Source organism: Schistocerca cancellata, chromosome 3, assembly GCF_023864275.1.
Source record: "Schistocerca cancellata isolate TAMUIC-IGC-003103 chromosome 3, iqSchCanc2.1, whole genome shotgun sequence".
Taxonomy (NCBI): domain Eukaryota; kingdom Metazoa; phylum Arthropoda; class Insecta; order Orthoptera; family Acrididae; genus Schistocerca; species Schistocerca cancellata.
In genome coordinates, this window is record NC_064628.1 from 675574454 (window position 1) to 675591153 (window position 16700).

The 16700-nt window shown below is 38.7% G+C and overlaps 1 non-coding gene across 1 annotated transcript; it reads right to left on the minus strand.

Moving 5' to 3' along the window:
- Positions 1-10090: 10090 nt before the first annotated feature.
- Trnat-ugu (transfer RNA threonine (anticodon UGU)) lies at positions 10091-10165 on the minus strand. Its single transcript has one exon. It is a non-coding gene; the product is annotated as a tRNA-Thr (tRNA).
- Positions 10166-16700: the final 6535 nt, after the last annotated feature.

A 16700-nucleotide genomic window follows, 5' to 3' on the forward strand; every position in this document is an offset into this window, starting at 1 on the left:
TAAACTTTCCTCCCTTTTTTTATATTCCTATAAACTTCCATATTCAGGGATGCTGCAACGGCCTTATGATCACTGATTCCCTGTTCTGCACATACAGAGTCGAAAAGTTCGGGTCTGTTTGTTATCAGTAGGTCCAAGATGTTATCTCCACGAGTCGGTTCTCTGTTTAATTGCTCGAGGTAATTTTCGGATAGTGCACTCAGTATAATGTCACTCGATGCTCTGTCCCTACCACCCGTCCTAAACATCTGAGTGTCCCATTCTATATCTGGTAAATTGAAATCTCCACCTAAGACTATAACATGCTGAGAAAATTTATGTGAAATGTATTCCAAATTTTCTCTCAGTTGTTCTGCCACTAATGCTGCTGAGTCGGGAGGTCAGTAAAAGGAGCCAATTATTAACCTAGCTCGGTTGCTGAGTGTAACCTCCACCCATAATAATTCACAGGAACTATTCACTTCTACTTCACTACAAGATAAACTACTACTAACAGCGACGAACACTCCACCACCGGTTGCACGCAATCTAGCCTTTCTAAACACCGTCTGTACCTTTGTAAAAATTTCAGCAGAATTTATGTCTGGCTTCAGCCAGCTTTCTGTACCTATAACGATTTCACCTTCGGTGCTTTCTATCAGTGCTTGAAGTTCCGGTACTTTACCAACGCAGCTTCGACAGTTTACAATTACAATACCGATTGCTGCTTGGTCCCCGCATGTCCTGACTTTGCCCCGCACCCATTGAGGCTGTTGCCCTTTCTGTACTTGCCCAAGGCCATCTAATCTAAAAAACTGCCCAGCCCACGCCACACAACCCCTGCTATCCATGTAGCCCCTTGTTGCGTGTAGTGGACTCCTGACCTATCCAGCGGAACCCGAAACCCCACCACCCTATGGCGCAAGTCGAGGAATCTGCAGCCCACACGGTTGCAGAACCGTCTCAGCCTCTGATTCTGACCCTCCACTTGGCTCTGTACCAAAGGTCCGCAGTCAGTCCTGTCGACGGTGCTGCAGATGGTGAGCTCTGCTTTCATCCCGCTAGCGAGACTGGCAGTCTTCACCAAATCAGATAGCCGCCGGAAGCCAGAGAGGATTTCCTCCGATCCATAGCAACACACATCATTAGTGCCGACATGAGGGACCACCTGCAGATGGGTGCACCCTGTACCCTTCATGTTATCCGGAAGGACCCTATCCACATCTGGAATGACTCCCCCCACACGGAGTGCACATTGGTTTTCTTCCCCTCTCTTGCTGCCATATCCCTAAGGGGCCCCATTACACGCCTGACATTGGAGCTCCCAACTACCAGTAAGCCCACCCTCTGCAACCGCCCAGATCTTGCAGACTGAGGGGCAACCTCTGGAACAGGACAAGCAGCCATGTCAGGCCGAAGATCAGTATCAGCCTGAGACAGAGCCTGAAACTGGTTCGTCAGACAAACTGGAGAGGCCTTCCGTTCAGCCCTCCGGAATGTCTTTCGCCCCCTGCCACACCTTGAGACGACCTCCCACTCTACCACAGGTGAGGGATCAGCCTCAATGCGGGCAGTATCCTGGGCAACCACAGTCGTAGTCCGATCGGGGGATGCGTGGGACGAGCTGGCCGTCCCTGACAAACCCCCATCCGGACCCCCACAGTGATGCCCATTGGCAACAGCCTCAAGCTGTGAGACCGAAGCCAACACTGCCTGAAGCTGGGAGCGAAGGGATGCCAACTCAGCCTGCATCCGAACACAGCAGTTGCAGTCCCTATCCATGCTAAAAACTGTTGTGCAAAGAACGTCTGAACTAATCCACAGAGAGCGCAAACAAATCGACACAAAATTTAAACGGTTATTAAAATACAAGATTGCCTAGTAAATGCAGTAATGCTGCTACTTGCGCACTGCTGACACACTGCTCGGCAGCGGAAGGAGATTACGCGATTTTACACTTTTCAGGTACTAAAACGCGATGCTACAACTCTCAAATACTGTAATACGCCCGAAATTTATGAATTATACAATGCAAGTACCAAAAACACGCAAAGAAATTAAGAATTAAACTATGTAACAAATGAGTGAGCTAGGAGTATACGACTTGCTGCTGCAGCTGCTTATCCAACGGCGGCAGGGAGCAGCCAAGGTAGACATGAAGCCCACACCTACCACAATAGTGCAAGTTGCATGCTAACTAGCTCCACAGATGATGATGAGATTGAAGAAATGTATGATGAGATAAAAGAAATTATTCACACAGTTAAAGACAAAAATTTAACTGTGATGGGGAACTGAAATTTGATAACAGGAAAAGAAAGAGAGAGAAAAATAGTAGATGAATATGGATTTGGGAAAAGGAATGAAAGAGGAAGCCGCCTGGTAGAATTTTGCAGCATAATTTAATCATTGCCAACACTTGGTTTAAGAATCAAAGAAAGATGTATACATGAAAGAGACCTGGAGATACTGGAAGGTCTGAGATTGATTGTACAATGGTTAGACAGAGATTTAGGAACCAGATTTTAAATTATAAGCCATTCCCAGGAGAAGGTGTTGATTCTAACCACAAAGCACCCTCCGCCACACACTGTCAGGTGGCTTGCGGAGTATGGATGTAGATGTAGAATTTAGTGGCTATGAACTGTAGATTAAAACTGGAGAAACTGGAAAATGGTAGGAAATTAAATAGATGGAACGTGGATAAGTTAAAAGAACCAGAGAGTGTTGAGAGCTTAAGAGGGAGCATTATACAACAGTTGACTAGAACAGGGGAAGGAATGCAATAGAAGATGAACGGGTAGCTTTAAGAGATGAAATAGTGAAGCTAGCAGAGAATCAAATAGGTAAAAAGACAAGGCCTAGTAGGAATTGTTGGATAACACTAGAGATATTGAATCTAGCTGTTGAAATGAGAAAATTTAAAAATTAAGCAGGTGAAAAGGAATACAAACGTTTAAAATATAGGATTGGTAAAGTGCAAAATGGCTAAGCAGGAATGACTAGAGGTCAAATTGTAACATCTGTGAATTCCTGTGAATGGATCATGAATGAGGTAGCTTGATGTTATGTTTCCAGAGGTAAAGTGGACTCTTCCAACTTGTAGTTCTCTGGAGTTAGAGCTGCTAGTTGAAAAGGTTTCAGACAAGGAAACTTGGTATGCAGAGGAAATATTTCTCTAAAAAGGAAGTACAAAGTAAAGTTTATGATGTACTGCCAGCTTGTGAGGTACTGTGAATATAACTGAGACACAGAAAACAGAGAGGTATCGCTACCCTGTGTAACTGTTGATGTTGTGGTCTTCAGTCCTGAGACAGATTTGATGCAGCTCTCCATGCTACTCTATCCTGTGCCAGCTTCTTCATCTCCCAGTACCTACTGCAACCACATCCTTCTGAATCTGCTTAGTGTATTCATCTCTTGGTCTCCCTCTATGATTTTTACCCTCCACGCTGCCCTCCAGTACTATATTGGTGATTCCTTGATGCCTTAGAACATGTCCTACCAACCGATCCCTTCTTCTAGTCAAGTTGTGCAACAAACTCCTCTTCTCCATGATTCTATTCAATACTTCCTCATTAGTTAGGTGTTCATCCCATCTAATCTTCAGCATTCTTCTGTAGCACCACATTTCGAAAGCTTCTATTCTCCTCTTGTTCAAACTATTTATCGTCCAAGTTTCACTTCCATGCATGGCTACCCTCCATACAAATACTTTCAGAAACGACATCCTGACACTTAAATCTATACTCGATGTTAACAAATTTCTCTTCTTCAGAAACGCTTTCCTTGCCATTGCCAGTCTACATTTTATATCTTCTCTACTTCAGCCATCATCAGTTATTTTGCTCCCCAAATAGCAAAACTCCTTTACTACTTTAAGTGTCTCATTTTCTAATCCAATTCCCTCAGCATCACCCAACTTAATTCGACTACATTCCATTATCCTCGTTTTGCTTTTGTTGATGTTCATCTTATATCCTCCTTTCAAGACACTGTCCATTCCGTTCAACTGCTCTTCCAAGTCCTTTGCTGTCTCTGACATAATTACAATGTTATTGGCAAACCTCAAAGTTTTTATTTCTTCTCCATGGATTTTAATACCTACTTCAATTTTTTCTTTTGTTTCCTTTACTACTTGCTCAATATGCAGATTGAATAACATTGGGGAGAGGCTACAACCCTGTCTCACTCCCTTCCCAACCACTGCTTCCCTTTCATGTCCCTTGACTCTTATAACTGCCATCTGGTTTCTGTACGAATTGTAAATAGCCTTTCTCTCCCTGTATTTTACCCCTGCCACCTTCAGAATTTGAAAGAGAGTATTCCAGTCAACATTGTCAAAAGCTTTCTCTAAGTCTACAAATGCTAGCAATGTAGGTTTGCCTTTCCTTAATCTAGCTTCTAAGATAAGTCTTAAGGTCAGTATTGCCTCACGTGTTCCAATATTTCTACGGAATCCAAACTGATCTATCCCAAGGTCGGCTTCTACCAGTTTTTCCATTCGTCTGTAAAGAATTTGCATTAGTATTTTGCAGCTGTGACTTATTAAACTGACAGTTTGGTAATTTTCACATCTGTCAACACCTGCTTTCTTTGGGATTGGAATTATTATATTCTTCTTGAAGTCGGAGGGTATTTCGCCTGTTTCATACATCTTGCTCACCAGACGGTAGAGTTTTGTCAGGGCTGGCTCTCCCAATGCTGTCAGTAGTTCTAATGGAATGTTGTCTACTGCCAGGTCCTTGTTTCGACTTAAGTATTTCAGTGCTCTGTCAAACTCTTCACACAGTATCATATCTCCCATTTCATCTTCATCTACATCCTCTTCCATTTCCATAATATTGTCCTCAAGTACATCGCCCTTGTATAGACCCTCTATATACTCCTTCCACCTTTCTGCTTTCCCTTCTTTGCTTAGAACTGGGTTTCCATCTGAACTCTTGATATTCATACAAGTGGTTCTCTTTTCTCCAAAGGTCTCTTTAATTCTCCTGTAGGCAGTATCTATCTTACCCCTAGTGAGATAATTCTCTATATCCTTACATTTGTCCTCTAGCCATCCCTGCTTAGCCATTTTGCACTTCCTGTCGATCTCATTTTTGAGATGTTGGTATTCCTTTTTGCCTGCTTCATTTACTGCTTTTTTATATTTTTTCCTTTCGTCAATTAAATTCAGTATTTCTTCTGTTACCCAAGGATTTATACTAGCCCTTGTTTTTTTACTTACTTGATCCTCTGCTACTACTTCATCCCTCAAAGCTATCCATTCTTCTTCTACTGTATTTCTTTCCCCCATTTTTGTCAATTGTTCCCATATGCTCTCCCTGAAACTCTGTACAACCTCTGGTTTAGTCAGTTTATCCAGGTCCCATCTCCTCAAATTCCCACCTTTTTGCAGTTTCTTCAGTTTTAATCTACAGTTCATAACCAATAGATTGTGGTCAGAGTCCACATCTGCCCCTGGAAATGTCTTACAATTTAAAACCTGGTTCCTAAATCTCTGTCTTACCATTATATAATCTATCTGATACTTTATAGTACCTCCAGGCTTCTTCCATGTATACAACCTTCGTTTATGATTCTTGAACCAAGTGTTAGCTGTGATTAAGTTATGCTCTGTGCAAAATTCTGCCAGGCAGCTTCCTCTTTCATTTCTTACCCCAATCCATATTTACTTACTACGCTTCCTTCTCTCCCTTTTCCTGCTATCGACTTCCAGTCACCCATGACTATTAAATTTTCGTCGCTCTTCACTACCTCAATAATTTATTTTATCTCATCATACATTTCATCAATTTGTTCATCATCTGCAGAGCTAGTTGGCTTGTACTACTGTGGTAGGCGTGGGCTTCATATCTATCTTGGCCACAATATGCTGTTTGTAGTAGCTTACCCACATTCCTATTTTCCTATTCATTATTAAACCTACTCCTGCATTACCCCTGTTTGATTTTGTATTTATAACCCTGTATTCACCTGACCAGAAGTCTTGCTCCTCCTGCCACTGAACTTCACTAATTCCCACTATATCTAACTTTAACCTATACATTTCCCTTTTTAAATTTTCTAACCTACCTGCCCAATTAAGGGATCTGACATTCCACGCTCCAATCCATAGAACGCCAGCTTTCTTTCTCCTGTGCAACTAGATGCTGCAAAAATATAAGTCCTGCACCTAGAAGAGTAACTCAGAGACTGCATTGAAGCCAGAGTCTAAGACAGAATCCCTCAAGCTGGTAAAAAAAAAAAAAAAAAATTATGGTTCAAATGGCTCTGAGCACTACGGGACTTAACTTCTAAGGTCATCAGTCCCCTAGAACTTAGAACTACTTAAACCTAACTAACCTAAGGACATCACACACATCCATGCCCGAGGCAGGATTCGAACGTGCGACCGTAGTGGTCGTGCGGTTCCAGACTGTTGAGCCTAGAACCGCTCGGCCACCCTGGCCGGCTCAAGTTGGTCAAGCTGTTGTTTATATATGCTCATGCAACATTTTCACAACCTCTGAGGTAACTCCTATACCCTGGACACTTTCTGACCTTCATTTGGTCATGTAGTCCCTCCATATAGAAGCTTACTCTTATCACATGCTTCGCAGCTCTGGTTTCTTCCGATCTGTTACTTGTGTAACCACCCTGTGTGTGGAGGCTTTCCAGGCCTCCGAAGGACATGAATCTAGTGAGCAGCAACTTCCACCATTGTGTTACAATATCGCAGGTCTCTATTGAATGAAGACAGCTTAATCTATACCCAACTGCAATTTATTTGTGACACCTCCCCCTCCTGTTGAAAATTTTGCAGTCTCCATCTGTGAGAAAGCAAAATTTTCATTTGTTTCATGTATCTCTTAAACTTATTCAAACAACGGAAACTCCACATAGGAATATCAACAATGCTGGAAAAGGTAGATTGCCGCTTACTTTAAAAAAGGCACGCCAAGTTGCAGACAACCATGATTAAAAGACACTCACATATAGCTTTCTGCCACAGCCTTCATCAGTAAACACACACACACACACACACACACACACACACACGCACACACACACACTCTCTCTCTCTCTCTCTCTCTCTCTCTCTCTCTCTCTCTCAAGCGAGCTTGTTCTTTATTGATTACTTCTTTTATACAATAACATGCTTACATTTCTCTTTTACAACGTTATTCAGTTCTTCTGTGCTTCCTTGATTTGATTACAAACCATAATTATAAACACAGCTTATTCCATTCTTGTAAGACAAGTATTCAATTTTCCTGTTCATTCCTTTGATCACAGTTAACAAGTTTCTGACACAAAATATACGATTACACACAATTATCAAAATTTGCAACCCCCTGACACAAAAGATACAAGATGATTACAAAATATACAATATTACATACAGAAAGCATTTGTTTGTCAAATTTCTTGAACACATAAAAGATACACAAACAGTGAAACTCTTTGTCTTTGTCTTTTGTCTTTGTCTTTAAATATGTCTGCTTGTGTCTGTATATGTGTGGATGGATGTGTGTGTGTGTGTGTGTGTGTGTGTGTGAGTGTATACCCGTCCTTTTTTCCCCATAAGGTAAGTCTTTCCGCTCCCGGGACTGGAATGACTCCTTACCCTCTCCCTTAAAACCCACATCCTTTCGTCTTTCCCTCTCCTTCCCTCTTTCCTGATGAGGCAACAGTTTGTTGCGAAAGCTTGAATTTTGTGTGTATGTTTGTGTTCGTTTGTGTGTCTGTTGACCTGCCAGCACTTTCATTTGGTAAGTCACATCATCTTTGTTTTTAGGTATATTTTTCCTTCATGGAATGTTTCCTTCTATTATAACCATATATATATATATATATATATATATATATATATATATATATATATATATATATATATATATATATATATATATATATATATAAAAAGAAAGATGATGAGACTTACCAAACAAAAGCGCTGGCAGGTCGATAGACACACAAACAAACACAAACATACACACAAAATCTAGCTTTCGCAACCAACGGTTGCCTCGTCAGGAAAGAGGGAAGGAGAAGGAAAGACAAAAGGATATCCTTTTGTCTTTCCTTCTCCTTCCCTCTTTCCTGACGAGGCAACCGTTGGTTGCGAAAGCTAGATTTTGTGTGTATGTTTGTGTTTGTTTGTGTGTCTATCGACCTGCCAGCGCTTTTGTTTGGTAAGTCTCATCATCTTTCTTTTTAAATATATTTTTCCCACGTGGAATGTTTCCCTCTATTATATTCATATATATATATATATATATATATATATATATATATATATATGATTAGCCAGTTGCAAGAATATGCACGGTATCTCATTGACACTTATAGTTTTGAAAATAACATTAATGGATTTATTTGCTCGACATCAAAATCTTTTTTGGAGTGCAGGGCCATTCCCATAATATTGTTTCACTTGGTCTGCTCTCATATCAACTTGGCATGACCTCAACGGTAACCCTTTCAACCTGACTGGCTTAATATTGCACCAGCTCACAATTTTATTTCTCACTCAGATTCTGGGACAACAGTCATCTCCCACGTTCTACAGAAGAATTTAAAATAATCTCAACTACATTTACAATGTCTACAAATACATAACATCATGATTAATATGACTATACTTGACCCCACATAATCCCAAGTGGATATATTATCAACTGTGAACAAATTAAGTACAGTTCTTCATTGATATGAAACTTCACTTTCTAACTCATCTTGTTTATGTCCTGCAGGCGTCATATCATCTAGTTTCTTACTACGAGTGCAATAGTTAAGTAAAAAGGTAATTTAGTTTTCCTTAGTTCACTAGACAACAATCAGTATCCATGTTGAAGTTAGGTACCAATATTATTAATTGCGACATTCAGTGTAGTGATATGTTCAGACTCTATCAGCATCTGAGTTCCATACCCTTTACATTTACTCGTGAACTTTAATTTACCTGTTCTGCTAATAGCTGTGTTGGATGGTTATTGGTCGTTACACAAAATTGTAAATCCTTCTTCGTTAGGCACTACAAATAGCCATTCATTACCTCTAATCTGCATCTATACACTCTCATTTAACACAATGTATTTTTGTATACAATTGTCAGGAATCTTAGTAACAGGTTGAAGCATTCTTACTTCACACACTTCTTGGTCATAGGTAGATAACAAGACAAAGGTTTGTTTACAGATGCTAAGATTTGGTTCAGTCTTATTACATAATATTTGCTCATTACTTCATTTTTCTTATTGTCTCTTAGCATTACCCCTTAATAGAATTTTCTTTTCCAGAGCTATATACATGTACATTATTTTAGTGCTACCTATTTTGACTGGTAATGGCCACAGCCTATAAACATGAAGTATGCTGGTGTCAACTAATAGGATATTTAACAAATAACTCAATATATTTCCAGCAATAAATACATCTAAGTCAATTACCTTTATTTCTGTAATAAGTGCTAAAGGAAATTGCTTGTCTTTAATTTCATCTTTAGTTAGTTCCAAATATTTAACTACCTGTATGGGATTAATTAAATGCAGTTCCAAGATACCCTGCTGTGCATTTACTATTGCTGTGGTTAACAAATCATACTCTTGTTCCAATTCATTAAATATAGATATATAGATGTTAACTGTATAAGGTGCTCATTTAGAGTGACAGAAATAGTAATTTTTTGCAGCCATCGATCAGTGGTATTTTCATACTTTTTTTTTTTTCATTCCAATTGATCCATAGTGAGGAGGTCCTCCAGGATGTGGAACATGTCAGAAAAACAATACATGACAAATATTTACAACTAAAACAAACAAGCTAATGTACGATTCCACAGGTCCCAAGTGGAATGATCGTCATTTTTTAATGAACACTATATGAAAGAGTCATTTTACAAATACTAATGCACTGAATTTAAAATAAAAGTTTTTTATTTATTTATAAGGTAATAATCATGTAATACAACTACTATAATATATATGACGGTAGTATCTGTTCCCGAAAGAACAGTTACCATGGATGACCATGCAGCTTTGCTAGAAATGAAATGATAATTAAATGGACACCCTAGCTGCAAACAGGCATTGATGTACTTCATTGGGGACATGTTGAAAATGTGTGCCCCGACCGGGACTCGAACCCAGGATCTCCTGCTTACATGGCAGACGCTCTATCCATCTGAGCCACCGCGGGCACAGAGGATAGTGCGTCTGCAGGGACTTATCCCTTGCACGCTCCCCGTGAGATCCACATTCCCAACATGTCCACACCACTACATTCGTAGTGCGCCTAATAGATGTTTGCCCATCATACTCATTACTCGTGGCAGATACTTATTTACAATGAACACATTACTGCACTGAAATGGTGCAGAAGTTAGATTATACTTACACACACACACACACACACACACACACACACACACACACACACACACACACACACACATTTTCAATGAACACTTTACTGCACTGATATTGTTCAGAAGTTATATTGTACTTAGATACAAATCAGTTGGTTTTACTAAGAAATTCATCAATGGAGTAGAAGGAGTTGGCCACCAATAAATCCTTTAGGCTTCTCTTAAACTGAATTTTATTGGTTGTTAAGCTTTTTATGGCTGCTGGCAAGTTATTGAAAATGTGTGTTCCGAATAATGCACACCTTTTTGTACAAGACTAAGTGACTTTAAATCCTTGTGAAGATTATTCTTATTTCTAGTATTGATTCCATGAATTGAGCTGTTGGTTTGAAAAAGTGATATATTTTTAATGACAAATTTCATTAAGGAATAAATATATTGGGAAGCAGTAGTTAGTATCCCTAGTTCCCTAAACAGGCTTCTGCAGGATGTTCTTGAGTTCACACCACATATAACTCTTACTGCACGTTTTTGTGCCTGGAAAACTTTAGCTTGGCTTGATGAATTACCCCAAAAAATAATCCCATATGACATTATCGAATGAAAGTAAGCATAGTATGCCAGCTTTTTCATTTTTATATCCCCTATGTCTGACAAAATTTGCATTGCAAACAGAGATTTGTTAAGACGCTTCAGCAGTTCTGTGGTGTGCTCCTCCCAGTTGAATTTATTATCAAGCTGTAATCCCAAGAATTTAACACTATCCACTTCTTCTATCTTCTTGTCATCGTATGTTAGACATATACTCGTGGGACACCCCTTACAAGTTCTGAACTGCATGTAATGTGTTTTTTCAAAGTTTAGTGACAAAGAATTGGCTAGGAACCAGTGATTAATGTCCACAAATATTTTATTGGCTGATCTTTCTAAGACTACACTTGATTTGCTATTTATTGCAATGTTTGTATCATCGGCAAACAAAACGAACTTGGCATCTGGTAATGTTACTGATGAAAGGTCATTGATACACACAAGAAAAAGTAAGGGCCCCAAAATGGAACCTTGTGGGACCCCACATGTAATTAGTTCCCAGTTGGATGGTGCCTGATAGCTTGATTCATGTCTTTTCCCTAATAACACCCTTTGTTTCCTGCCAGAGATATAAGAATTTAACCATTTTGCAGCAGTTCCTGTTACACTATAATATTCTAATTTACTTAAAAGGATATTGTGTTTTACACAGTCGAATGCCTTTGACAGATCACAAAACATACCAGTTGCCTACAATTTTTTGTCTAATGAATTAAGCACATTTTCACTGTAAGTGTAAATAGCCTTCTCAATATCAGAACCTTTTAGAAATCCAAACTGTGACTTTGACAGTATGTTATTTGAAATAAGATGGTTATAAAGACGACTGTACATTATTTTTTCGAAAATTTTTGAGAATGCTGGCAACATTGAAATTGGACGGAAATTTGATGCTATTTCTTATCTCCCTTCTTATACAGTGGTTTAACTTCAGCATATTTCAGCCATTCAGGAAATATTCCACTGATAAATGACTGGTTACACAGATAGATTAATATGTTACTTAGCTCAGAATCACATTCATTAATTAACTTTGTTGATATTTCATCATACCCACTAGATGTTTTTGATTTTAAAGATTTTATGATGGACATTATTTCTGTTGGGGTAGTGAGGGTCAAATTCATATTATGGAAGTTAGTTGAAATGTCTGGTCTGAGGTATTCCATAGCAGCATCTACTGAACCTGACAACCCCATCTTTTCAGTAACAGTTATAAAATGTTTGTTAAAAAGTTCTGCAACACTATACACATCTGTCCCCAATGTATCATTTACTCTTAATGCTATTTGTTCCTCTTCATGTCTAGTTCTACTGGTCTCCTCCTTCACTATATCCCATATTGTCTTTATTTTGTTTTCTGATATGGCTATCTTTTCCTTGTAATATATTTGCTTTGACATCCGTATTACAGTCTTTAATATTTTGCAGTATTTCTTATAATGTGCTATAGCATCAACATTGGAAATGTGTCGGATTGACAGATGCAGTTTTCTTTTTATTTTACAAGATACCCCTATTCCTCGAGTAATCCATGGCTTCTTTGTAGACTTTGCTCTAACCTTGGTAAGTTTTGGGTGAAAGCAGTGTTCGAATAAGGAAGCAATTTATTAGCAAAAATGTTATATTTTTCATTCATGCCATGAGCACTGTAAACATCAGTCCAGTGAATGTCTCTGAGGAGTGTCCTAAAATAATCAATTTTTGGCTTACTGATTACCTTCTTGAGCTCAGATTTAACAGATTTTATATCCTGTTCAGTATTAACATTTAACAGAAGAAACTGCATGTCATGGTCTGAGAGGCCATTGACTATTGGTTTTGTAATATAATTGTGTTCATTGGACTTTTCTATAAAGATATTATCAATGGCTGTTTGTGAGCAAGTGACTATCCTAGTGGGGAACTTTACAGTGGGAATTACGTTGAATGATAGTGTTACTAACTCAAATAAGTTCTTATTGGGAGAGTCTTTAAGGAAATCTACATTGAAATCACCAGCAACCACTATTTCTTTGTTTTTGGTTGTTAAATGGGCCAGTACAGCTTCAAGGTGGTTTACAAACAGATTAAAGTTACCTACAGGTGCTCGATATACACTTAATATTATGAAGGATTCTTTGTGGAATTCTAATTCTGTTGCACATGCTTCCATATGCTGTTCTAGGCAAAATTTATGAATGTCTATGTTTTTAAATTTATGACAGTTCCTGATGAATGTGGTAACTCCTCCTTTCTCTATTTCTGATCTACAAAAGTGAGATGCTAACCTAAACCCTGTAACACTTAAAACTTTTATACCAGTGGTCACATGATGTTCAGAGAGGCAGATTATGTCAGCTGGGTTTGAAGACTCTAATTCATCTATGCAGATAGTTAATTCATTAATTTTATTTCTCAGTCCTTGAATATTTTGATGCAATAAAGATAGCTGACATTTCACATTGACTGAGTTAAAATATCTGCTGACTGTTGAAAATTCTTAACCAGTGGCTATTTATACTGATGTAATAAGCTGGAATTATGTTTTTTGATTTCTTTCTCAAACTGAAGGTTTGTCTCAGTTCTAACCACTCTTAAAATTTGCTTTCTTGCTGTCCTCCCTACCCTAAAAAAGGGTCTTTTTCTGAACCCTATAACCACTGGTATTTTACCACTCATGACAGTGCCTCCCCCCTTTAACTTTCCTGCTATTTTCCCAGCCAATTTACCCTTCAACACATTGCTTTAGCTTCAGCATTCCTTCTGCAATAATCTTCTAATTTCTTGCAATTGATCTAACAGTATGATTAAAACTATGTAAAATGGCCTTGATGATCATTACCTGTTGTTTTGATAATTGTAATAATTATTTTTGTCCCCTACAAGAATAGTTCAAACCTGCATCCAGCCATCCTGATTTACATTTTCTGCGATTTCCCTAAATTGCTTCTGGCAACAGCCAGGATGGTTCCTTTAAAAGCGCACAGCTGACTTCCTTCCCCATCCTTCCCTAATCCGATGGGACCGATGACCTCAGTGTTTGGTCCCCTCCCCCAAATCAACCAGATTGTTGATCTTATCCTTAAAATAGGCAGCATCATTTTCATCCAAAGTCCCAAATGGTACCTTGCTTATATCTCCAACAAAATTTAGAATTCTGAACTTTTTAATCTTGTGCTCATGTCTAGCTAACTGCTCAGTTACACTTTGTGAATTTTATACCTTGTGTACATCCCAACATAAAGCCTGTTTTGCACTAGTACATTTGAAGGTGCTCTTATTAAGTTGTAACAATTTCTTATGGCAAAAATCGACATCTCTTGATAAACAATTTTTGGTTGATTCAAATTTCTACTTAATTCTGATAGATTAAAATAACTTACAATTCTTCAGGGTGACACTGTACAGACTGCCCATACTTTTGTCATTATAATATAATCCTAAGGATGACTGAAATTCTGTCACTAGCAAGTCTTGCTGTTGCACTACTGATGTAATGCCAAAAACTAGGATGGCCAATCCTATTCTTGAGTGCATTACCATGACCCTGTAAATTAAAAGAACTGTTAATCTTTTGGCACGCACTTTTAGACATTTGTTTTGTCTTAACGGAATGACTACATTGGGTCCTTTAACTTCAATAACAGTGTTTGGACTGCGCCACTGACTAACTTTTTAGAGCGACCACGTTGCATGCTTTCATCAAACAGAAAAACTTTACCATCTTGTCAGAGCGTTTTTGGATTCTGTGTCTTATCATAATATTCTTTGTTTTTTATTTTCATTTGGGCCATTACTGCTCTTGCATTCTGATACATTATTCTCAACCTTATCTTCAAATTAATTACATAATTATTGTGATTGTAGATGGCCTCTGCCAGCTTTTTCTTTAATACTTCCAGCACATTATATACTCTTCCAAAGAACAGTTCTGTGGAGTATAGATTGTTGTACTATGAGGCATGGTATTAAATACAACATTGCATATGGAACCCAAGTGTCCCAATTTAGTTGATCTGTGTCAACGTATTGTGGTACAATGGGTTCGTTCTAATGCTCCTTTGGCTTGTGGGTGATAACTGGTAGTATTGATTTTGTCTATATAGTAATCTGCATACCTGATGCATTGTTTCACTCATAAAATTACTATCCATGTCACTGAGTAATATCGGCAATATATTGTACTTCTTCTCTACCAGTACTCTAGTGACTGTTTCTGCATCTTGCTGTTTGATCAGTTTTGCTATTAAAAATTTGGTTAAGGCACCTTGAAAGATAAGTATATATTTATTACGTAGATGTATTTGAGTGAGTGGGCCTACAATATACACATTACAATGTTCGAACATGTGTTCTGGGGTTTATGATCATAGGCATCTTTAATATATTTTGCTTTATCTTATTCCTTTGACAGCTTTCGCATTTGCAAATATGCTGCTTGATATCAGCTTTTGCACCATCTCTGGTAAAATACTTTTTGACTTGTTCTTATAGGTCTGTCTATGCCTTGGTGTCCACCAACTGGGGAGACATGATACTGTTTAAGAATTTTCAATTTGTCTTTCTGACTTAAACTATCCTTACGCTGAATCGCTGTCATGTCACCCTTTGGGAACATCTGTCATGGTCTCTTGGTCATTCATGGTCACGTTTGACTCTGTGTTATCACCTGGTTCTTGCTCATTAACATTCCTTGCAGGATGTTTTGTATCATTATTTCAGTTGCCCTGATGTTCCATATTCTTGAGAGGACATCTGCAACCAAATTCCTTTTACTGCCTTTATAGATAATTTGGTAATCATACTCCTCCAATTTTATCCAGAATTTAAACAGCTGATCTGAGGCACTGCTGATTCACATTTGTGGCTTAAGATTCGTACAAATTGTAAACTTGTGCCTGAACAAATAAGGTTGGAATGATTTGATCACCCAACATATGACCAACATTTCCCTCTCAATAGTACTGTAATTTCTCTCACTACCAAGTATGCCCCGACTTAAAATGCTCCTATACAGCTCAGACTCACATCAGTTGTGACTATAAAGTCTTTATTAAAATCAGAATAATTCAGTATTGAAGGGTTCAACAACTTTTCCTTCAGTTGTTGAAACGCTTCTTCTTGTTCTGTTCTCCATGTATAGACAGCTCCCTTTTTCAAGATGTCATATAATGGCTTTGCCATTTTACTGCAATTACTTAAAAATCAATGATAATTTCCACTTAAACCCAGGAATGCCTTCAATTGTGTTGTAGTCTTTGGTTGTGGATATTGCTGTATCACTTCCACTTTCTTTGGATCTGGCTTTAATCCATCACCCTCACCAATGTTCTTTGTAAGCTTTAATTGATCAGTCCCACCAACATTCTTTGTAATCTGCTGTAATGTATGGTGTGTCAGCCATTGGGTTGGGTCCTGGAGCCATGTGGCCTACTGGCTCATGTCAGGGCAGCTTCCACCAGGGTCGCTCTACCACTGATAATCTTGTGTCCCTCGAGTCTGCCAACTGAATAGCCTTTTCCAGATGCCAATACCTGGTTGCCATCTTTTTGATTTACAAAAAGCGTATGACATGACCTGGCATCATTGACCTTGCCACATTGTACGAGTGGGGTCTCCGAGGCCCGCTCCCAATTTTTATCCAAAATTTCCTGTCGCTTTGTACTTTCCATGTCTAAGTTGGTGCCTCCCATAGTTCCCCCCATATCCAGGAGAATGGGGTCCCGCAGGGCTCTGTATTGAATGTATCTCTATTTTTAGTGACCATTAATGGTCTAGCAGCAACTGTAGGGCC